The following is a 23,994-nucleotide window of genomic DNA, read 5'->3' as shown; positions in this document are numbered from 1 at the left end:
CTCATGAGGGTGGAAAAGCTCACCCTCATCCCTGGTGACATGCACGTTGGACAGCTACTTTCCAGCATATTATCACTGGAAAGCTATCACTTAAGAGTCCCCTGCTCAGAAAGAGCTCTTCAAATGCCATTTTGCATTAACTGTCAGAGGCTTTATAATCCTTAAGCCAGTCTTGCTACATGCTATGATGTATATTTTAGATATATTTTCTCATTTGATACAGGCAAACTGTTTGATGTAAGATTTTGTTTTCGTATTATAAAGAAACTGAACTTCGATAGGATTAAATAACATATCTATAGATTATGGAACTAGTATTAAAATCTGTTTGTGATGACTCCCTAGACACGGTGCTACCATTATGACATGAGCTGTAATGAGTGAAGATTGAGGCTGGAGAGTGGTGGGGCAGAGGCTGCAATGTGCTTCACTGAAGGGGCCTTGGAACGAGTCAGGGCCAAGTAAACAACTTGACTGAAGCTCAGGCTTTCAAGTAGAAGATGGAGAATTTTTTTAAGGAGAAGTGCATTTCATAAATTTTCAGGCAGAAGCAGTATATGCAGGCAGCACAAAGCAATTCTTAAGGACCCAAAGCAAGTGGATGTGAATTGGAGACTGATCCTTCATATACTAGCTGGTTTGATCTTACAGCATTGCTTAGACTCTCAGTGACTCAGTACCATATATCAAATTAGGAAAATAGTAGTACTTATAAGAATATTTTGAGAATCAAATGAGTTAATGAATATAAATCATTTAGTACATTATCTGGTGCATAGTAAGCACCCAAGCTATTATCATTTAGCTCTTACTAATTCAAGACACAAATATTAAGCTTAAGCATATAATAATGTCTTGAGATATATGACATTTGACTGTAACTATCATTTTGAAGTTGCCATGTCAAGGGTGAATACAGTAGACCCTGGAATAACATAGATTTGAACGGTGCAGGTCAACTTACACTAAGATTTTCTTCCACCTCTGCCACCTTGAGACAGCAGTACCAACCCCTCCTCTTTCTCCTTCCCCTCGACTTACTCAGTGTGAAGAGGATGATGACTTTTATGATGGTGCACCTCCACTTAATAAATAGTAAATATATTTTCTCTTCCTTATGATTTTCTTAATAACATTTTATTTACACTATTCTAAGAAAACAGTGTGTAATATACATAACATAAAACTTATGTGTTAATTTACTGTTGAAATTATTGGTATTTAAGGGTGTGGCAAGTTAATGTCCAACTCCAGTGTTGTTCCAGGGACAACTGTGTTTGATGTAATATAATATTTTTGTCTTAAGAACTCATTAGAAATGATCCTTTTTCACTTTCCAATTGGAAAGTTTTTTTTTTTTAATTTCATGACAATATGTGAATTTGTCAATTTGAGCCCTGTTTCCAGAAAATGAGCATCTTTGATTATATTTATAATATTTCCTCCAAATACAGCATAACTCTCAAGCCAAAGACTGCCCTGGTGGACAAGATCTCCTATGACACTTTACCTATACATTATCACATTCTTCGCTTACAAACCTTGCACTTACATTACTATTTTAAAGTACTAAATATTTTCGAAACCTATTTTTTAAATAAACTCAAAGACAGGACTATAAGATGCTATGGAAAGGAAGAAAAGAACACTTAATAACAACCAGGTGTCCTCACTGTTTCCTATTCTCTTGGTATTTCCTTTCACATGTGTCATCTTATTTATTCATTAAAACAATCATGCGGGCTGGGCGCTGTGATTCATGCCTGTAATCCAAGCACTTTGGGAGGCCGAGGTGGGTGGATCACAAGGTCAGTTGTTTGAGATCAGCCTGGCCAACATGGTGAAACCCCATCTCTACTAAAAATATAAAAATTAGCCAGGCCTGGTAGCATATGCCTGTAATCCCAGCTACTTGGAAGACTGAGGCAGAAGAATCTCTTAAACCCAGGAGGTGGAGGTTGTGGTGAGCTGAGATTGTGCCACTGCAGTCCACCCTGGGCGACAGAGTGAGACTGTCCAAAAAAAAAAAAGCAAATTAAGTGTTACAGAGCAAGAAACTGAGTATCAAATAGGACAAAATTAATGTCCCATGGCTTCACAACTACAGGGCAGAGATGGGATTAAAATCCACAAGCAAAAGCCATCTAAGCTTCTTTGCATTACACCACATTTAGGAGTATTTCATTCTGAGTTTGAATGAAATATGGTAGATGTTGTTAAACCCAGGTAATACGTATATGATCTGCAATTTTAGAGGACGTTTTAGTAAACTACCTAAGGACCGACAGCTAGGCTGTTGTAGACTCAAGGCCAATATTTACCTACCAATTAAAATAAAATCAGTTCAATGCATATTGTTAACACCTCAAAGTTTCCATTTAACACAGCTTTTACTATTCATATATAAAGGTGAAATGGGTTTGATAAAATTGTCTTGATATCTCTAAATAGGAAAATGATTTGTTTTTCCTGTTATAGCCAGTGCCGAAATCAGGCCTATTTTAAAAAATGAGCTGCAGCCACAGTTTTAGTGAATAATACACTCTCTCGAATGTACTTTGAGAGGAGATTATTTGGAAAACAGTCTTGATCATTTCTGACATGATGTAAACATGTCACCACTCTCAACTTGTGCGCTTGGTTCCAATTTCTAAGAGCATTTCATTCTTTTTTTAAAAAAATTGGTTACATAAAACTACCTTGATTTATGCTTGGTTTAATGAGAGAGAAAATGAAAAGGGCAGATTGACAAGGAAAGAAAGTTGTTGGAATAGCTGGACCAGGAGGGGCAGATGCAACATTTGCTTGAGGCCTCTGGGGAGACTGAACCCCCAGCTCAGGTCTAAGCAGTACTTTTTCCACTTGTAGGAAAAAAACAAATGAGAAAACCAAAAGATAACAAGTTGTGACAGACTCTCTGGGCTCTGAGCACTGGAGGTAGGTTGGCCCTAGTCTCTGAAAGCATTTAGGATACACATCTCCCTTCTTGGTTAGAACATTGCTATCTCAGTTGACTCTTCTGTCTGCTTTTCCTTTAGTTCTAACCTTTGTGTTTCTGACTTTTGTATGTAGTTGTTAAAATAATGAGGTCGAAGCCAGTGTTCTGCTGCAAATCTTGACTATCCTACTTCCAAGCTTTATAAGCTTCAGTAAGTCACTTCGCACCTCTAAGCATTAGCTTCTTCATCAGTAAAATGGGTGTAATAATGGCTACCTACTCATGACTTAGTACATTAAGATACTGACAAGCTTCATTTGTAGCAAATGTTAAAGATATTTCTAATGACAACATAATGCCCGCTGCAGTGAAAATTCAGGATGAATCCCTCAGCTGGGTGTTGTGCTGCTGAGGAAGATCACAGAGCCATCCTGAGTAGCTTCCTAGAAAAGTGTAATATAAGCCGAAACTGACACTCAGTATCATCAGGATATCTTCTGTGTTTTTCTAGAAAAATCAGTTTTTATTCTCAAAATAAATACTGTATAACGACTGTCTTCAGAAAACTGCTGTACTCCTCCTCCTGGCTCTACTCTCCAGTATGACATGGTTCAAATAATGTTGAGAGAATAGAAATCAAGACACACCATCTTCCTCGTTTTCCTATTACCAACTGGTAAGTCTCCCTGCAGTAAATTAGCCTTAAGATAATTATGTTGCCTCAGTGTCACACATGTACTGGTATATTTCTCATTGTATTGAAGTCTGCTTCTCTTTTTTCTTCATCTCCAAATGTCCTCTGATTGTGATTGTTTCCATAGCTGAGTCACGCCTGAGACATCTCATTGACTTTCCCTCCTAACTACTTGATAGTCTAATGAAAGGAAAGAGAGGGAGGTGAAGTAATAGAATAAGATAAATTAGTAAGTTCTGGACAATTCTGGAAAACTGAAACGATAGGATTAATGTTCAGAGCGAAGTACGATAAATGGACCATGAGTCAAATATTTCATGATAATTCTGTAGAAAATGACATTTGAAAACTCAAATTGTACAAAACCAAATATTTCCTTCATGATGGGAAAGGGGTGGGTCACACCTTAAATTTCTTTCCAGTCTCCCTGCTATAGCCACACTCTAGGGGGAAAAATAATCAAAGGGGTCATTCTATTACGTGAAATGAAAGACATCATTCTAAGGAAATTTTAAATTTAATTACATTATTAACCCTATACATGTTTAGCAATACCTTTCTCAAAGATAGTAAAATGAATGCACCGTTATTTTGTGAGTGAGGCTGTGGAAAACAGTTCTTGCTTATTGGACATATCTGATGGGGAGAGGTCAGAGGTGTTAATGTAACCAGAGCATGTGCTTCTCTTATACAGTGGGATCCACAAGGAGGATAGATGACTGGTTGTCTGGTGAATTCAGTATTGCTTTTGTTAGGCCATAAAAATAAAAGTTTCAAGGCCAACTAATTGTATTGTTTGTCATAGCAGTGCCCCTGTAAAAGGAGCATATTTTTCAGCCTTGGCCTGGGAAGATGCCACATGAACTGTCACTAAAATTAAGGAAACATCTCTAAATCAAACTAATTTAGACTAAATTTAGACTATATTTAGTCACAGGTAGTTTGTGGTGACCCCATTCTCTGTATGTGCTGAAAAACTGTGGCCGTCCATGTCCCATAGCCTGGGCAGGTTTGCACAAAATGTGTTTGTGCTAGAAATCCAGAAAAACAAACTGCCACACACACCAGCATAAAAACTGAAGCTCAGAAAAGTGAATTAAAGTCCTCAGAGCATCAGTTTTCTTACCAATTGTATCTATTCTCTGGACTTGCCATAAAAAGTTGCCACAAACTTGGTGGCTTAAAATAAAAGCAATGCATTGTCTTATGGTTTTTGAGGCTAGAGGTCCAAAATCAAGGTGTCATCAGAGTCACACTCCCTCCGAAGGCTCTAGGGGAGAATCTTTGCTTGCTCTTCTCAACTTTGGGTGGCTCCTGACATTCCTCGGCTGTGACAGCCTCACTCCAGTCTCAGTCTCCATTTTCAACGTGTTCCTCTTTCCCGTGCCTGTGTGTCCACTCCTCTTCTTATAAGGACTCCATTTATTAAATTTAGGGGCCACCCTAAATCTAGAGTGATTTCATCTCAAGGTATTTAACTAATTAAATTTGCAAAGACCCTATTTCCAAATAAGGTCACATTCTCAGGTTCTGAGTGAACATGTATTTTGGGGGACCACTATTCAATCCATTACACTCTTAGATTGAGCTGGCAGATCTTAACTTATAGACTTATTGTGACTGAATAACTTTTCTGTAAAATGTTTGGTAGCTAATAGGTGATCAACCAATTATTTGTTTTTAGGAATACCACTATAATTATTTTTATTCCTGACTGTGACTCATCTGAATATTCTCATTTTCTTAAATATATTAATATGTTCAATTCTTACTCTATTCTAGGCATTCATTATGGAAGCAACCTGCTATATGTAAATAATCATGATTTTTATCCTATGTAGTAGGCTCTGTGTTATAAATGATCCCTAGAACCATAGACTTTCTGTTGTGGGAGCATGGAAAAGGGAGTGATGATTTCTGAGAAGATATGACTGGCAATTTTCCAATAGACTTTTCTAGAAGGGTCTTGGGTTAAACTAAATAAATGTCAAACTAAACTAAGAGACAGCACTCTAATGTACTAATTGGCTCCCAGATTAGGGCTCTTAACCATCATTCTATTCTGCCTCCTAGATTAAAATTGGTAGCGGGACATGAATTTATTCTTTGAAATGAGCACAGGTTAAGTAAAATAAGAGTTATTGAAAAACAATGACAGGAAGAATGCGAGAATTACACTTTGCTAACAGTAATAGTAAACAATAAATAGTGATATTTATTGGAAATAAGTTTAACAATATGCATTTAAGACAAATTTAAGATCTTATTATTTTTTTTTTGATCAGTAATTCCTTATTTAAGAATCTAACTTTGGAAATCATACAGGATTTGTAGAACCTTTTTACAGAAAGATATTCATTCGGGAAATATTTTTAACACTGAGATTTGGAAACAATATAATGCCCAACCTCAAAGGATTAGTAAATTAAATTGTGATATTATCCTCAATTGAATACTATGTGGTCATTATAATTCATGTTTCCAAGGAATATAATAAAATAGGAGAGTCCCGGGCTTTTACTCTGAGTGACATTGGAAGCCATTGAAGGTGGAGGAGAAAGAGATGAGAACGTTTCCACACAATGAAGAAGATGTCCAGCCAGTCATTGACAAAAATGCTCTGTTGATCAAGTGGATGGGAAGTAGGACTAGATTACAGCTCTGCACAGAGCAGTGTGCCGAGGCTCACATTGTGAATTTTAGCTCCAAGTTGACCGCAAGAACAAGCCAGCATTCCTGAGAGGACCCACAGACTCTCTGAAGGAAGCGAACTATTCCTGCAGGACCCAAGAGACACCGCAAATACTGTCAGTGCCCCAACACCAGAAGTGGTGAAGGGAGACCCTCCTCTCTGGAACACACACCCCCACTGGAGAAACTGAAAGTCTGTTTGTGGGGGAAGTTTCCAACCTTATCTGGAGCTGAGTCCATTTAGAGAGCTGAGCAAAATACAAGGTTAGAGGAAGCAGCAGAAAGGTCCTGGGAGCTCACTGGGTGCCCAAACAAGTCATTCCTGCCTGGCACTACAGGGATCCATCAGGAGGGTGGCCAGAGGAGCAGGTGTTGAAACTCCACAGGAGGAAAGAAATCTCTAAGTGAACTTTGTAACAATTTGAACAGGGTGATAAGCCTCCTGGCCAGAACTCATGGGAGAGCACAGATCTGTTGTGTAGACTTCACACGCAGGGGAAAAACCAAGCCCTTTTTTTCCCCACAGTTGGCAAGTTTTCAAGCCCATCTCGCTCACTGCCTAGAAACAGGCTCCGTGAGAACTGCTCTTCGGTTTGCATGGGAGCTGGGTGAGGCCTGTGACTGCCAGTTTTCCCCCACTTCCCTACAACCCGCATGCCTCAGCAGAGGCAGCCATAATCCTCTATGTACACAACTCCATTAACCTGGGCATCTCACCCCTATCCCCCACAACAGCCACCGAAAGACCCACACAAGGGGAGTTAGAGCTCAGACATGCCTAGCCCCGCCCCCAACTAATGGCCCCTCCCTATCCACCCTGGTAGCGGAAGACAAAGGGCATATAACCTTAGGAGTTCTAGGACTCCCCCGCCCCACCACCTGACCACTGGTCCCTATACATAATGCTACAGCTGATGCTCTCTGGAAAGCACCTCCTGGCAGGAGGCCAACCATCACAAAAATAAAGCGTTAAGACTAAGAATCCTCATGGAGTCCGTTGCACTCCCCACCACCTCCACTGGAACAGGAACTGGTATCCATGGCTGAGAGACCAATAGACGGTTCACATCATAGTACTCTGTGCAGACAACCCTCAGTGCCAGCCTAGACCTGGGTAGACTCACTAGGTGGCTAGACCCAGAAAAGAGACAACAAACACTGCAATGTAGCTCATAGGAAGTGACATTTATGGGAAAAGGGGGAGAGTACTATATCAAGTAAACACCCTATGGGACAAAAGAAACTGAGCAACAGCCTTCAGCCCTAGACCTTCCCTCTGATAGAACTTACCCAAATGAGAAGGAACTAGAAAACCAACCCTGAAAATAAGAGAAAATTACCTCTTTAACACGCCCCCAAATCACCCCAATTCACCAGCAATGGATCCAAACCAGGAAGAAATCCCTGATTAACCTGAAAAAGAATTTAGGAGGTTAGTCATTAAGCTAACCAGGGAGGCATCAGAGAAGGGCAAAGCTCAATGCAAGAAAATCAAAAAAATAATATAAAAGTGAAGGGAGAAATATTCAAGGAAATAGATAGCTTAAAGAAAAAACAATAAAAAATTCAGGATGCTTTAGACACACTTTCAGAAATGTGAAATGCTCTGGAAAATCTCAGAAATAGAACTGAACAAGTAGAAGAAAGAAATTCATAGCTCAAAAAGAAGGTCTTCAAATTAACCCAATCCAAGAAAGACAAAGAAAAAATAAGAAGAAAATATGAACAAAGCCTCCAAGAAGTCTGGGATTATGTCAAATGACCAAACCTAAGAATAAGAAGAATAAGTGGTGTTCCTGAGAAAGAAGGAAATTCTAAAAGTTTGGAAAACATATTTGGGGGAAAATTGAGGAAAATTTCCCCAGCCTTGCTAGAGACCTAGACATCCAAATACAAGAAGCACAAAGAACACCTTGGAAATTCGTCGCAAAAAGATCATTGCCTAGGTACACTGTCATCATGTTATCCAAAGTTAAGACTAAGGAAAGAATCTTAAGAGCTGTGAGGCAGGAGCACCAGGTAACCTATAAATGAAAACCTATCAGATTAACAGCAGATTTTTCAGCAGAAACCCTGCAAGCTAGAAGGGATTGGAGCCGTATCTTCAGCCTCCTCAAACAAAACACTATTCAGCCAAGAATTTTGTATCCAGTGAAACTATACATCACATATGAAGGAAAGATACAGTCTTTTTCAGACAAATGCTGAGATAATTCACCATTACCAAGCCACCACTACAATAACTGCTAAAAGGAACGCTAAATCTTGAAACAAATCCTGGAAATACATCAAAACAGAACATTTTTAAGGAATAAATCACACAGGATCTATTACAAAAATACTAGCTAAAAAGCAAAAATAAAAACAAAAACAAAATACACAGGCAACAAAGAGCATGATGAATGCAATAGTACCTCGCATTTCAATACTAACATTGAATGTATATGGCATAAATGTTCCAGTTAGATATATAAAGGCAGAGTGGAAAATAACTTACCAACCAATCATCTGCTGCCTTCGAGAGACTCACCTAACACATAAGGACTCACATAAACCTAAGCAAAGGAGTGGAAAAAGATATTTCATGCAAATGAACACCAAAAACCAACAGGGGTAGCTATTCTTATATCAGACAAATCAGACTTTAAAGCAAGAGCAGTTAAAAGAGACAAAGAGGGACATTATATAATGGTAAAAGGCCTTGTCCAACAGGAAAATATCACAATCCTAAACATATATGCACCCAACACTGGAGCTTTCAAATTTATAAAACAATTACTAATAGACCTAAGAAGCGAGATACACAGCAACATAGACACCAATAGTGGAGGATTTCAATACTCCAATGACAACACTAGACAAATCATCAAGACAGGAAGTCAAAAAAGAAACAATGGATTTAAACTATGCTTTGGAACAAATGGACTTAACAGACATGTACAGAACATTTCATCCAACAACCACAGAATACACATTCTATTCAATAGCACATGGAACATTATCTAGATGCACCATATGACAGGCCATAAAACAAACCTCAATAAATGTAAGAAAATTGAAATTATATCAAGCACTCTCTTGGACTACAATGGAATAAAATTGGGAATCAACTCTAAAAGGAACTTTCAAAACCACTCAAATACATGGAAATTAAACAACCTTCTCCTGATTGAGCACTGAGTCAAAAACAAAATCAAGATGGAAATTTAAAAAGTCTTCAAACTGAATGGCAATAATGACACAATCTATCGAAACCTCTGGGATACAGAAATGGCAGTGCTAAGAGGGAAGTTTATAACCCTAAAAATCCTAAATCAAAAGGTCCATAAGAGGGCCAGGCGCGGTGGCTCATGCCTGTAATCGCAGCACTTTGGGAGGCCAAGGTGGGTGGATCACCTGAGGTTGGGAGTTCAAGACCAGCCTGACCAACATTGAGAAACTGCATCTCTACTAAATATACAAAAAATTAGCCAGGCCTGGTGGCACATGCCTGTAATCCAACTACTTGGGAGGCTGAGGCAGGAGAATCTCTTGAACCCAGGAGGCGGAGGTTGCGGTGAGCTAAGATTGTGCCATTGTACTCCAGCCTGGGCAACAAGATTAAAAAAAAAAAAAAGTCTGAAAGAGGACAAACAGACAATCTAAGGTCACACCTCAAGAAATTAGAGAAATAATAATAAATTAAACCTAAACCCAGCAGAAGAAAGGAAATAACCAGGATCAGAGCAGAAGTAAATGAAATGGACACAGACACATAAAAAATACAAAAGTTAAATGAAACAAAAAGCTAGTTCTTTGAAAAGATAAATAAAATTGATAGATCATTAGCAAGATTAACCAAGAAACGAAGGCAGAAAGTACAAATAACCTCAATAAGAAACCAAAGAGGAGACATTACAACTAACACCGCTGAAATACAGAATATCATTCAAGGCTGCTATGAAGCCCTTTATGCACATAAACTAGAAAACCTAGAAGAGATGGATAAATTTCTGGAAAAATACAACCTTCCTAGCTTAAATCAGGAAGAACTAGATATCCTTAACAGACCAATAACAATCAGCAAGATTGAAATAGTAATTTAAAAAATACCACCACCAACAACAAAAAGTCCAGGACCAGATGGATTCACAGCAAAACTCTAGCAGGTATTCAAAGAAGAATTGGTACCGATTATTTTGACACTACTGTCGAAAATACAGAAAGAAGGAACCCTCCCTAATTCTTTCTATGAAGCCAGGATCACCCTAATACCAAAACCAGGAAAGGACATAATCAAAAAAGAAAACAGACCAATATCCTTGATGAACATATATGCTAAAATCCTTAACAAAATGCTAGCTAACTGAACCCAGCAACATGTCAAAAAGATAATTCACCATGATCAAGTGGGTTTTATACCAGGGATGTAGGGATGGTTTAACATATGCAAGTCAATAAATGTGATGCACTACATAAACAGAATTAAATACAAAAATCACGTGATCATCTCAATAGACGCAGAAAAAGCATTCAACAAAATCCAGCATCCTTTTAATATTAAAACTCTCTCCCAGCTACTCGGGAGGCTGAGACAGGAGAATCATTTGAACCCAGGAAGCGGAGGTTGCAGTGAGCTGAGATCGCACCATTGTACTCCAGCCTGGGTGACAAAAGCTAGACTTTGTCAAAAAACAAAACAAACAGACAAACACACAAATAAAACAGCTCTTAGCAAAACTGACATACCAGGGACGTATCTTAATGTAATAAAAGCCATCTATGGCCAGGCATGGTGGCTCATGCCTGTAATCCCAGCACTTTGGGAGGCCGAGGTAGGTGGATCACAAGTTCAGGAGATTGAGACCATCCTGGTGAACATGGTGAAACCCTGCCTCTACTAAAAATACAAAAAATTAGCCGGGCGTGGCAGTGGGTGCCTGTAGTCCCAACTACTCAGGAGGTTGAGGCAGGAGAATGGCATGAACCCAGGAGGCAGAGCTTGCAGTGAGCCGAGATCGCGCCACTGCACTCCAGCCTGGACAACAGAGCGAGACTCTGTCTCAAAAAAAAAAAAAGTCATCTATGACAAACCCACAGCCAACATAATACCGAATGTGGAAAAGTTGAAAGCATTCCCTCTGAGAACCAGAGCAAGACAAGGATGCCTACTGTCACCACTCCTCTTAAACATAGTGCTGGAATTGCTAGCCAGAGCAATCAGACAAGAGAAAGAAACAAAGGGCGTCAAAATTGGTAAACAAGAAGTCAAGCTGTCACTGTTTTCTGATGATATGATTGTTTACCTTGAAAATCCTAAAGACTCCTCCAGAACACTCCTAGAACTGATAAAAGAATTCAGCAAAGTTTCTGGATATAAGATTAATGTACATAAATCAGTAGCTCTTCTATACACCAAGAGCAACCAAGCAGAAAGTCAAATCAGTAACTCAACCCCATTTATAATACCTGCAAAAACAAAAATAAAGTACTTAAGAGTATACCTAACCAAAGAGCCTAAAGACCTCCACACATAAAACTACAAAACACTGCTGAAAGAAATTGTAGATGACATAAACAAATAGAAACACATCCTGTGCTCATAGATTGGTAGAAGCAGTATTTTGAAAATGACCATACTGCCAAAAGCAATCTACAAATTCAATGCAATGCCCATCAAAATACCACCACCATTCTTCACAGAATGAAAACAAACAATTCTAAAATTCATATGAAACCAAAAAAGAGCCCAAATAGTCAAAGCAAGATTAAGCAAAAAGCACAAATCTGGAGGCATCACACTACCTGATTTCAAACAATACTATAAGGCCATCGTCACCAAAACAGTATGGTACTGGTATAAAAATAGGCACATAGACCAATGGAACAGAATAGAGAACCCAGAAATAAACCCAAATACTTACAGCCAACTGAATTTTGACAAAGCAAACAAAAACGTAAAGTAGGGAAAGGATACCCTTTTCAACAAATGGTGCTGGGATAATTGGCAAGCCACAGGTAGGAGAATCAACCTGGATTCTCATCTCTCACCTTATGCAAAAAGCAACTCAAGATGGATTAAGGACTTAAATCTAAGACCTGAAACTATAAAAATTAAAAACCAAACCCTTTAGACATTGGTTTAGGCAAGGATTTCATGACCAAGAACCCAAAAGCAAATGCAATAAAAACAAAGATAAATAGCTGGGACCTAATTACACTAAAGAGCTTTTGCACAGCAAAAGAAACAGTCAGCAAAGTAAACAGACAACCCACAGAGTGGCAGAAAATCTTCATAATCTATACATCTGACAAAGGACTAATATCCAGAATCTACAATGAACTCAAACAAATTAGTAAGAAAAAAAACAATCCCATCAAAAAGTGGGCTGAGGACATGAACAGACAATTCTCAAAAGAAGATATACAAGTGGCCAACAAACATATGAAAAAATGCTCAACGTCACCAATGATCAGGGAAATGAAAATGAAAACCACAATGTGATACCACCTTACTCCTGCAAGAATGACCATAATCAATAAATCAAACAACAGTAAATGTTGGCATAGATGCAGTGATCAGGGAATGCTTCTACACTGCTGGTGGAAATGTAAACTAGTACAGACACTATGGAAAACAGTGTGGAGACTTCTTAAAGAATTAAAAGTAGAACAACCATTTGATCCAGCAATCCCACTACTAGGTATCTACCCAGAGGAAAATAAGTCTTTATGCGAAAAAGATACTTGAACATGCATGCACAATTCATAGTTGCAAAATTGTGAATCCAACCCAAATGCCCACCAATCGAGTGGATAAAGAAAACTGTGATATACATATATCATATATATACTTACATATATAAGTATATATGATATATATGAACTGTGATATATATAAACTGTGATATATATACACACATATATACATATATACACACATATATATACACACACATATATATACATATATATATACCTCTCATGGCATACTACTCACTCATAAAAAGGAATGAATTAACAGCATTGCAGTTGCAGTGACCTGGATGAGATTGGAGACTATTATTCTAAGTGAAGTAACTCAGGAAAGGAAAAGCAAACACTGTATGTTCTCACTGATATATGGGAGCTATGCTATGAGGACGCAAAGGCATAAGAATGATAATGGACTTTGGGGATTTGGGGGCAAGAGTGGGAGGGGGGCAAGGGATAAAAGACTACAAATATGGTGCAGTGTATACGGCTTGTGTGATGGGTGCACCAAAATCTCACAAATCACCACTAAAGAACTTACTTATGTAACCAAATACCACCCATACCCCAATAATTTATGGAAAAAATAAAAAAAAAAAAAGGAAAAATTACGTTCACTCTCAACTATGTGTATCTTACATTGAGTGTCCCTAGAAGACCCTGAGACAAGAATTTGTGCAAGTTGTTTATTTGAGAAGCAATAGTAACAAGCACAGGAAGAGAGGCAAAGAAGTGAGACAAACAAGGGAAAGATGCCACTAAACAATGGTTTAAAAAAAAAAAAAAACCCAAAAAATGAAGCAAAACCCCCAAAAGGCTCTCTTTTTTTCCCAAAAATATGTCATATTTATTGACATATAACACACAGGGTAAAATTAAGGCTTTTAGCATACAGTTCCATACACACAGTCACATAACCACAATCAAGATGCAGGATATTTTCATCACTTCTCCAAATGTCCCCCATTCTTGCTCCTGATAGTCAATCCGCCACTCCCTGGAGACCACTAATCTGTTCTTTGTCCCTCTATTCTTGCCTTTTCCAGAAAGACATATAAATGGAATTATACAGTAGCCTTTTGAGTCTGACTGCTTCACTTCACAAAATGCATTTAATATTGAACAATGTTGTCGCATGAATCACGTTTTCTTTTTTAATTTTTAAGTTGTTGAGCAATATTCCTTTGTATGAATGCACGACCACATCAGTTGTCATTCATTAAATGAAGGACAGTTAGGTTGTTTCCAATTCTTGGTGATTATGAACACAGCTGCTATAAACATTCATATGGACATAAGTCTTCTTTTCTCTTGAGTAAATGACTAGGAATAGTATTGCCAGGACATATGGTGGACATATGCCTAAACTTATCAGAAACTGTTCAATGGACAACTGGGACTCACTCCTCCTGGAGACGTCTTGTAGACTGCACACAACTATGCTTCACAGTTTTTCCATTCAAGGGACCAGGAAGCTGGGGGATTTATTTGTTCTCCAACTCTGCCATTGGTTGAAGGTTGCTCTCAAGAGCATTAACCCCTAGAGCATTTATGGCCCATCTGGTACAGAATATGCATATTCTGAAGGCCATAGTAAAACCTAGGTTAGAAGTTGAAGTTGTTTTCAGTAGAAGTCTTGGCGTTGGTATGCACAGAATGTTGAGGTCTGCCAGCACCTTCTACGTCATGAGGGGAAACACGTTGCCATTCAAATTCTAGTAATAATAATTTTTTTGGGGGGGATGTAAGGCTTTAACAGGAACGTGACTTTTCCTTGTCTCAGAATCCTCAAATATATGTTAATATATTTTGTAAATAATCACAATAATACTGATTATTACTGTGAGAGAGTTTATGAAGCACTTACTAACAGGGAATTATCATTATCTCTGTTTGCCCAGGACGATATTGCAGGGAGATAGTGAAGCCACTATTCAGTTAAGCATCCTGGTTTCAGAAAAGGTACCTCTAACCACTATGTTATACTATATAATCCTGTTATAACATAGGTTATGAGAATTTCTACAAATAAAAAATTAAAGAGAATAAATGAGAGTTTGTATATAGGTCACTGAACTGTGCATATATAATAAAATGGTAAACAAAATGTAGTGTACTATAAAATAGTGTGCTTGTATGGTGGGTTTTAAAGACTTTGCTTCTGTTTCCCTTTTTTGGATAAATTTAATTTAAAGATCATGTGTTTGTACATGGAAAAACATTGAAATTTTACTTCTTTAATGTAAATAATGTGTTAATTTAAAAAATTAAATTGGCTATTAATAAATTATAATTGTATATATTTATGAGGTACAAATATATACATTATAATTTATTGTATATGTTATGTACACTTATACCTATGATGCTAAGATGTATGTATACAAAGTGGAATGATCGTCTCAAGCTAATTAACATATCCATCACTTCAGAGACTATTAAATGATGGTGGGAAGAGGTCAAAATAACACGGGGAAAACTGAAACCTGAATCCTGATTCTGCAGTTGGGAAGCAGTTGTAATGGTGAGATGTCAATTGCCAGGAGACAAAGGCAGAGAAGAGAAGTATTAAACTCACTGGGTGCTGTGTTCTTTAAGAGCATCTGTCTTTGCTGGAAAGATTGATTCTGGCTTGCGGGCAGTCATTACCACAGTGTCCTACATCAAAAAGCCTCCTTGCTCTGCCCCCAGCAGTTCATCGATTTTGGACAACCCTGGGTGGTCTTGGACTCTCACCAGCATCTGCTCAGCCTCGAAGCCCCTCCAAACCTCACTTTGCCTCCACAGGCCACATTAAGTTCAAATTAAGGAATTCCTCTAGGCAGAACTTTTTCAAAGAGTTGAAGCCAAAATAAAAGTTAATGAATTCCGGTAAAGGCAAAAGACCCCTGGATAGATGTTTTACCCTTTTTAGTCATTGAATTCATGCAGGTTTTATTTTCTCAGTTTTCTCTTTGTAAAACTCTCTGTTCCACCAATGTTTCCAAAATTAGTTTTGACCTTCTGGCAACATTTTAATTTCACATGCCCCAGTAGATTTTCTTTGTTCAACAACTTATTTCATATATTCATTATTCCTTTTAGAAAATAGCACTATCGTGCTCAACATAAGTATTCATTATATGCCTAATTACACTGAGAACTGTGCACAGAGGCAAGAGCCTGGTGCAGAGGAGGAGCACTTGTCTGAGGGGAGCAGACCCAGCCTCATGCAGGGCGGTGAGACTGAAATGTAACCCTGAGGACAGGGGGCGAGGCAGGAGCTGAGGACAGAGAGCTGGCTTGGGACGAGGTTGCTCAATGCCTTGGGTAACATGTGAAGGAGTTTATATTTTATTCCTGAGGGTGGAAGAAAACCATCTCCTCCTCTAATTTTAAACCTTCTTGATGGCAGGGCATGTGTAAGTCGGAATATCTGTCAGTATCTCCTAGTAACTGTTGAGGACAAGTTCTCATTAATAGCAACTACTTATATATTGTGGCTCAGCACCTTCCAAATACCCTAACAAGACCATCCCCTAATCTTCACAAAACCCTAAAATTTGCTATCATTTAATTGAATGTATGGATACTCAAAAATAAGACTCAGAGTAGATGAGTTGCAACTGCTTTGTTGAGTATCTAACGTGAAAGATGTAGAGAGAAGCAAGACCATTTTAAGTGTCACTGTCCCATAATAAAATAGAATAGGTTCTAACTCCAGCTTTTCCCTTCCCCAGGTTTGTGACTTTTGGCAAATCAGTTTTTTACATATCAATAAGCATTTGTTAAAAGTATCCTAGGATTGTTGCATGATGCTTTGTTCTACATGAAGAGGCAACAAAAACAGTCTTTACTCTCGAGGAGCTAATGGTCTTGTAGGAGAATTAAAGTTTACAAACAAGTAATAGTAAATCAATGTGAAAACTACAATAATAAATGTATACAATTTATTAAGGGGCAAATTAACTCTGCAGAGTTTTATAATAAACTGACCATGAAAATGACTAATGATTTGCCAGGCAGAGGAGAATGAGACAGACATTCCAAAAAAGAAATAATATTCACAAATCCATGGATGTTCAAGTGTGAGAAGACTGGTCCGCCCAGACCATGTGGACACTTGTAGGCTTCAATCACTGTCTTCACCTCCAGTCTACAGATGTGTAGCTGTTAAAATGGGTTCCTGGGAACTCCAGAGGTTCTGCCAGTGTTGCAAACATAACCCTGTGAGGCCCAGCACTTGCAAGACCAGCAAAGAGAGGTGATGAGCAGAAAAAATCCAGGCCTCTCATCATATTAACTGTGTGACATTGGGTAAGGGTCCAAATCTCTCTGTGCCTCAGTTTCCACATGTGTGCCGTTGGGAAAATACTAGTAACTATATCACTAGGTTGTTGTGGAGAGAAATTATTTAAATATATGTAATGTTTTTGGAACAAGTCCTGGTGTAGAATACATTCTATGTAAGTGTTAGCTAATTTTATGGTGCTAATCACTCTTTAAACAGAAGGACTCTTCTTTACCTGTTTTATACCTTCAGCTTTCATATAAGATATATTTTGAAAAAGTGTTTGCACAAAATCTTGCTAAAAATTTGAACATAATGCCTATAGATCCATTCTTTTAACAAATATGTAATGAGTGTCTTTTTGTTCCAGGCAATGTGCTTGGGATAGAGCAGCAACACAATTAACAAATACTTCTGTCCTCATGGGCTTTCTTTTGAATGGGATAAATTAAAAAAAAAAAAAATATATATATATATATCTTTTTACACAAATATATATATATATGAGAGAGAGAGAGAGAGAGAGAGATTATTTTATGTTAAAATCTCTGAGAAAAATAATAAAAATGTTGGAAAAAGAATGCTGCGAGTGGGGTGTTCATTACCAAGCAGGGCTGATAGAAAAGGCCTTGGTGATGTCTGGGGGAAGTCACGAAGCAGGTGAGGGAGGGAGTCAGTAGATTCCCAGGCTTGGTGGGAGCAGGCCCTATGTGTTGAGGAGCTGCCAGAAGGCCGAGGAAAGCAGGAATGAATATCATGAAGAAGCATCAGGAAGGGAGGGACTGGTAGCCGAAGGTGAGGGCCTATACAGATTGAGGTAACATTGGTAATTTGGAAGACTCAGGGTTTTATTCCTTGAAGATGGGAAATTCTGGGAGGGTTTGGAGCAGAAGCATGACATGATATGATTAAGGTTTTAGGCAAATGCTAGGCTGGGAGTGGTTGGTGGGAGCATAGGGGTATCCCAAATGGAAGGAAATAAGTTACTCAGCAATCCATAGAAGAGATCATGGTGGTTTTGATGGGAGTGGTAGCATAGGTGTAGTGAGAGGTGGTGAAATTCTTGGTAAAATTTCCAAAGGTTATATAAGGTAGAGAGACTGTGGCAGAGTGTATCCATTAAAATCTTTTTTGCTGTTGTTGGGACGGAATCTCGCTCTATCACCCAGCCTGGAGTACAGTCGTGCAATCCCGGCTCACTGCAATCTCTGCCTCCCGCGTTCAAGCAATTCTACTGCCTCAGCTTCCTGAGTAGCTGGGATTACAGGTGCGTGCCGCCACGCCCGGCTAATTTTTGTATTTTTAGTAGAGACAGAGTTTCACCATGTTGGCCAGGTTGATCTCGAACTCCTGACCTCAGGTGATCTGCCCACCTCAGCCTCCCAAAGTGCTGGGATCACAGGCGTAAGCCGACATGCCCAGCCTAGAATCATTTTTAACTGATGCCTTTGGCACTTGTGTTTCTGGGAAATTGTTCAGTAGGTTCCTGATTACCTAGTCGAGAAAGGGTTATGGGAGCAGAGCAGGGTCTGGCTCTAATTCCAAGCACAGGTGCAGCCCAATGGTTTCCTGTCTTTAGACAAGAATGCTTAGTAATTCCCTTGCTTAAATTGTTCCCTCCTCTCTATCATTGAATAGAATCTGACCCTGAGTAATGTGACTTAATGAGGGCAGTTTAACTGTGCATTCAAAGAACCACTAAATATATATTTATTTTACATTTAGTCTCAGCCATTATGCATAATTACATTTAAAATGGCACTGAATAGATAAGTTACAAGCCACAACAGGTGTGTCTGGAGAAACACAGAGAAGGCACATAAAATCTGGGAGAGAGAGCAGATTACATAAATTTCCCATTAGGGCAGAGAAATATAAGGTATATTTGAACTTTGAAGCCAATCGGTGTGCAACCAGGTAATTACAGGCAGCCTACACCAGGATGGGAGATGCTGGAGCGTAAGCTTGGGAATGCCCCCATAACTCATTCATCTTCAGAGTGCCCTTGGGGGCCTGGCCTCAGCAGCGAGGAAATCAGAGAGTGTCAGTTGGAATTATATCAACATCTGAGAGGCCATGGAGGGAATGAGCCTCATTGACCATGATTAAAGCAGATGAGCTGCAGGTTTAGCTCTTCTCCATTAAATTCCTGTTAAACTTGAGACCTTCCACGGGCATTATCTTATTAATAGGCAGGACAGTCATTAACAGGTGATGGAAGGAGGGAAGAAATGACCGTGAAATTTCTGAGAATTTAACAATGCCTGCTTCATGTCCAGTTAAGAAACTAAGATTCAACATTTTTATCAGGAATTTGCATGCATTATTTCACTCCTTTCTCATATCAAATCTGTTCTTTATCGGCATCAATCTAAATAAGGATACAGAGGCAAAATTAATATAAAAATTATTGTAGGCCAAGGTTGAGGATTGAAACCTGGGAAATACTTAGAAATGGCTTCATTCAGCCTTTGCTATGAGCAGGTTTTTAGAAATTAAAAGGAATAAGGAGTGTGCTGATGCAAAGTTGTCAGGAATCTTCAATGGTTTACAGAAATAGCATTGATTAGTGATTGGCTATACATTGTAGAGCTATGGGGTATGAGTTATGGTGTCTGGCGTATGGCATTGTTAGGTTAATTTACGGCTACTTGTCATCAAGTAATCCAGAGCCCACCCAGCCAGTGGCTTCACAAGGTGATGACTTAGCTCAAGGTGGGGAATGAGACCTCACTGCTGTCACATCTTAATGCCCCTTTTCACATTGCTCAGATAAAAATTTCTTCTCTTTCTTATAAGTAAAGGAAGAGAGACTAAAAGGGCCTTAACAATTTTCTAGAGGCGGTATTTTCTAGGTTCAGAATTAACTACAGAAATATTGAGTCCCATGTTATTTCCACGCTATCATTTGTCCTCCAAAAGGTGAATTGCATTGTCTGACATCATATTTTAGTTTCAGAGCCTGTCCTTGTACCAAGGTCTCTAGTGTTTTTCTCTATAGTTTCATGCCAGCTGCCTAGCTATGGGCCCACAGAATCAAAGCCTGGAGAGTTCCTATGAAGATCTAGATAACCAGGTTTCAACATAGCTCTGTCTCTGGAGTGAGTGATGAAGGAAGGAGGGGAGCAGACCATGTAGCCAACTTCTCTGTTTGCATTTTTTACTTATTGTTTTGTAGTGCAAGCATCAAATACTGGAAGTGGCTGAGTATTTTTCTTTGAGTATGGCAAAAGCTTGTCTTTTTTCAGGTCTTCTTCCTCTCTCCCATTAAATCACTTTGGTCTCACACAACAAAATGTTCTTCAGGGATGGCCTTAGGCAAAGCTGTAAAATCCATCCTCTGTTCCCAGAACTTCTCCTTGTTTGTCCTCTCTCTCATCCTGTGGATCTCTTATCCTCTTCTGATACTTAGGAAATTTCCCTCATACAAGCTCAAAAAAGGATCCAGATCATTATATGCATGAAAACATGGCCTCATTTGCAATTCAAAGGGCAGGCCAACTGTGATTATGCCTCTTATGTGTTGTGAATCCAATGATGAATTTTAATAAAAGTTCTAAATTGAGGTGTAGCCACATTCTAAAAGCAATGGAGAATGATTTCTGGGACATGAAAATGTGCCACCCTTTCCCATTGCTTTCTTTCATGTTATTCAGTTAAGTCTTAATTCTCAAGTCTCTATATTTGATTTTTCAAATTACCCTCCAACCTGTAGACAAAGTGGACTCTCTGTGGTTGAGATGCTCAAGGTAAAGCAGAACCAGGTAGCCATAGCAGGATGAGGGGGTTGTCATGCACTCTGTGCGCTCAGAAAATGTTGCAAAAATGTCACAAGACATCCCTTCCTGCAATCAAGCCAAACTGAAATAGGCTACAGCTGGAAATTCCCAAACGGACCAACAGTCGTCCGCCAAGAGTCAGCCAACAAAGAGAGACCTGTGGCTTTATACTTACAGGTCGTCCATTCAAGGCTCTGTGCCTCACTCCCCCCGGTCCCTTCCCCAGCCTTTCGCTTTTTACCTTTATAAACTCTAACTCTCCAACCCTTCCTTGGGAGCGCACCTTCACTTTATCCCAAAGGCTACCTCTCTCCAATCTATAGGTCACCTTCAGAAAATATAGCCCCTTTCTGCCTCTGTAGATCTCACCGTCTTTTGTTAACAGCTTTAATATTCTAAAAGAAGATTCACAAGCATCTAGACCTGTGGCCAAACTAAGTTTAAAAGACAATTGATTGAGCGTGAGCGTTGTTTTCTGGGTTCAGTTGAAGTGCGTTACTCACCTATGAGCTGGTAAGGATTACTCTTACCTTACTTAGGAAGAACAGTAAAAACGAGGAAAGAAAGGCTGAGCTCCAGAGTCAATGTAGCTGTGATAGGCTCAATAATAGCCCCTCCACAGTTGTCCATGTTTGAGTACTAAAAACCTGTGAGCATCTTACCTGACATGGCAAAAGAGGTTTTGCAGATGTGATTAAGTTAAAGATCTTGAGGTGGGGAGAAAATTCTAGATTAGGTGGATGAGCCCAATGCAATTACAAGAGTCGTTATAAGAGGAAAGCAGAAGAGTCAGATCCTGAGAAAGGGATAGGTGATGACAGAGGCCAAGATCAGAGAATTAGAGAGATAGACGTTTCAGATGTCATGCTGCTGGCTTTGAAATTGGAAGAAGGGTTTGCAAGCTAATACGAGCAGCCTCTTGAAAAGACAAGGGAACAGGTTTTTCCCTAGAGCCTCCGGGAAGAAGGCAACTCCACTGATACCCTGATTTTGGGACTTCTGACCTCCAGAGTTGTAAAATAATAAATTTACGTTGTTTTAGTGACTACGTTTGGGCTCAGTCGCTATAGGAGTGGTAAGAAATGAATATGATGACCAGTGAAGATGATCTTCCCTAGTAATGGTTAGTCATTGATACAATTAGACTTTGAAGAGTTGCAGCTGTTGTAGGGTACTATTGTAAGATTGTGTTAGAAAATACTTCAGGAGAATAAGGTGAAAATAAATGACCATGGCATGTACCAGCAGACCCCAAAGCCTTTGAAAACAGAAATGGTAGCGGTAAACAAATGGCACTTCTTGGAGTAAATATTAGTGTTCTATTAAGGGCCTCAAGATTGTAAATTGTCACATTCCACTAAAACTGCTCTTTTCTCTCCTTCTCCTTTTAAAGGTTTGTCCAATAGAACATAAAACTGTGAAGCTTGAAGCTAAACATGACCTTGACCAGTCCTGAGGTGAGCAGTGATTTCTTTCAGGTGTCAATCCTCAGCAAATGCAAGGGAAGTATTAACCTGCGGCAAAATGAGTGCTGGTGTGAAAGAGAGAATGAGCGTTTCCTGAAGAATCTAACGTTCTTCCTCCATGTGTTACGAATTCAATCAGGCTTATGATGAGCAAAAAATAAAACAGTTCCTTTCTCTCTGTAGAAGAAGGTGATCATTATTCTTATTATTTTTGACCTACGGTGGATGCAACCCAGATTTGAATCCAGGAAGAAAGAAAATTTTGTGTTCTATAAAACATTTTGGAAAAAAAAAAAGTGCTACTGTAGGTAACATGCACAGTGGTGTCCTGGGATCCCCAGGTCAAATGCTTTGCACTCACTCCTGTGTGTTGCCATGCCCTCGCTCCATCCAAAGTCTGTCACCACCATCCTCCTACGTGGTGTGAATGAAAGTAGCACAGGGTGCCAAGACTCCCAAGATACTCTCCTTTACTTGTCCAATCATTATCCCAATTCTAGCTAAATTCCTTAACGGGCATAACTGCCTAATTCAAATTTAAATGGAAAAAGTTACATGGGGCCAGTGGCAATTTATTGGACAGCACTGATCTAAACAAATATCTGGGACTGGTTTTCTTACGTTGTTCACTGGGTTGGAGGAGATGGTGAAAAAGAACCTCAAATCTCCCGCGACAGACATTCTTTTCAGAAAGGGGGCAGATGGGGGACAAGGAACAGTTCGTCTATCATTCCTTCTCTCCTACAGTAATTACGCCAAGATACAAAGTTATAATTTCTTCGAGTTCAACCGGAATCCAAAGACTCCTCGTCTTTCTTTGTGTGAGCCTGTTGATTTGCATCCTTTCCAGGCTACATAAACACAGAGGACCACAGGGTAATCCAGATGTGTGTATGACCTGAGCCGTGGGGAGGAATGCTGTGTGATCACCATTGCCTGTGAGAAACTTGCCTTACTATCTTCTTCCTACTGTTTTTACTGCACTTACCCAATAGTTGCCAATTAGATGGGCCTCACAAGAGTAAAAATCGTCAGATCAACTGTGGTTACAACAAGAATCCTTGCGTGGAGACGCCATAATTTTAGATGCACATATCATGGTAGAGAAAAGGTGACCTTTGGGATGATTGTGTCTCACTGCTTTACAGTTGGGAAAGCAGGTCAAAATACAACAAATTACTTGTCCAAGGTCCCATGGTAAGATTGTTCCAGAAGCTCGTACACAAGCTGTCTGTACTACACCATATCCTGGAATTGTGCTCTCTCCTCAAGGCCGTTTTCTGTAGCAATTTTCAAGAACTATAGGAATGTGCTTGCTCAAATATGAAGCGTGGATGTTCTTTTCATTGCCTTCAAAATAAATTTTTTCTTTATGTCTTCTGTTATTACCACTGAACAAATGTTTTCCACCTACTCCAACGCTA

The 23,994-nt window shown here is 39.1% G+C and overlaps 1 long non-coding RNA gene across 1 annotated transcript in view; it reads left to right on the top strand.

Moving 5' to 3' along the window:
* The window catches only part of LOC123567881 (uncharacterized), a 97,916-nt gene extending 75,354 nt beyond the window's left edge, over window positions 1-22,562 (top strand). Inside the window, exon 3 of the long non-coding RNA XR_006690979.2 lies at window positions 22,498-22,562. This is a non-coding gene — a long non-coding RNA (uncharacterized lncRNA). The remainder of the gene's footprint in view (window positions 1-22,497) is intronic.
* Window positions 22,563-23,994: the final 1,432 nt, after the last annotated feature.

This window comes from Macaca fascicularis, chromosome 12 (assembly GCF_037993035.2).
Source record: "Macaca fascicularis isolate 582-1 chromosome 12, T2T-MFA8v1.1".
NCBI classification, from domain to species: Eukaryota; Metazoa; Chordata; class Mammalia; order Primates; family Cercopithecidae; genus Macaca; species Macaca fascicularis.
The sequence above is the reverse complement of the archived record's forward strand: the minus strand, read 5'-3'. Positions and strand labels throughout refer to the sequence as shown.